At 50.5% G+C, this 1,237-nt stretch overlaps 2 non-coding genes and 3 pseudogenes across 2 annotated transcripts; all 5 read left to right on the plus strand.

Annotated features, from left to right (window-relative positions):
- Window positions 1–71: 71 nt before the first annotated feature.
- Window positions 72–190, plus strand: LOC111476020. Its single transcript, XR_002716848.1, has one exon. It is a non-coding gene; the product is annotated as a 5S ribosomal RNA (ribosomal RNA).
- A 133-nt stretch (window positions 191–323) lies between these two features.
- Window positions 324–443, plus strand: LOC111476024 (annotated as a pseudogene).
- Window positions 444–563: 120 nt separating this feature from the next.
- Window positions 564–679, plus strand: LOC111476021 (annotated as a pseudogene).
- Window positions 680–812: 133 nt separating this feature from the next.
- On the plus strand, window positions 813–931 carry LOC111476019. The gene has a single exon (XR_002716847.1). It is a non-coding gene; the product is annotated as a 5S ribosomal RNA (ribosomal RNA).
- A 132-nt stretch (window positions 932–1,063) lies between these two features.
- Window positions 1,064–1,183, plus strand: LOC111476022 (annotated as a pseudogene).
- Window positions 1,184–1,237: the final 54 nt, after the last annotated feature.

A 1,237-nucleotide genomic window follows, 5' to 3' on the forward strand; every position in this document is an offset into this window, starting at 1 on the left:
CCCGCTCACGCCCATCGCGTTTCGATCATGCCGCCCCGCATGCGTTAAATCCGATTTTGTGCGCTTATTTTTTGTGCGATCATACCAGCACTAATGCAACGGATCCCATCAGAACTCCGCAGTTAAGCGTGCTTGGGCGAGAGTAGTACTAAGTTGGGTGACCACTTGGGAAGTCCTCGTGTTGCACCCCTTTTTTTCTTTCAATTTCTCCCAGTTCTTTTCTTCCTTTCTCTACAAATGAGAACCTCCCCCGCTCACGCCCATCGCGTTTCGATCATGCCGCCCCGCATGCGTTAAATCCGATTTTGTGCGCATGGCATGTCGGGTGCGATCATACCAGCACTAATGCACTGGATCCCATCAAAACTCCGCAGTTAAGCGTGCTTGGGCGAGAGTAGTACTAAGTTGGGTGACCACTTGGTTGCACCCCTTTTTTTCTTTCAATTTCTCCCAGTTCTTTTCTTCCTTTCTCTACAAATGAGAACCTCCCCCGCTCACGCCCATCGCGTTTCGATCATGCCGCCCCGCATGCGTTAAATCCGATTTTGTGCGCATGGCATGTCGGTTGCGATCATACCAGCACTAATGCACCGGATCCCATCAAAACTCTGCAGTTAAGCGTGCTTGGGCGAGAGTAGTACTAAGTTGGGTGACCACTTGGGAAGTCCTCTTGCACCCCTTTTTTTCTTTCAATTTCTCCCAGTTCTTTTCTTCCTTTCTCTACAAATGAGAACCTCCCCCGCTCACGCCCATCGCGTTTCGATCATGCCGCCCCGCATGCGTTAAATCCGATTTTGTGCGCATGGCATGTCGGGTGCGATCATACCAGCACTAATGCATCGGATCCCATCAGAACTCCGCAGTTAAGCGTGCTTGGGCGAGAGTAGTACTAAGTTGGGTGACCACTTGGGAAGTCCTCGTGTTGCACCCCTTTTTTTCTTTCAATTTCTCCCAGTTCTTTTCTCCTTTCTCTACAAATGAGAACCTCCCTCGCTCACGCCCATCGCGTTTCGATCATGCCGCCCCGCATGCGTTAAATCCGATTTTGTGCGCATGGCATGTCGGGTGCGATCATACCAGCACTAATGCACCGGATCCCATCAGAACTCTGCAGTTAAGCGTCCTTGGGCGAGAGTAGTACTAAGTTGGGTGACCACTTGGGAGCACCCCTTTTTTTCTTTCAATTTCTCCCAGTTCTTTTCTTCCTTTCTCTACAAATGAGAACCTCCCCCGCTCA

Source organism: Cucurbita maxima, unplaced genomic scaffold (genome assembly GCF_002738345.1).
Source record: "Cucurbita maxima cultivar Rimu unplaced genomic scaffold, Cmax_1.0 Cma_Scf04616, whole genome shotgun sequence".
In the NCBI taxonomy this organism is placed as follows: Eukaryota; Viridiplantae; Streptophyta; class Magnoliopsida; order Cucurbitales; family Cucurbitaceae; genus Cucurbita; species Cucurbita maxima.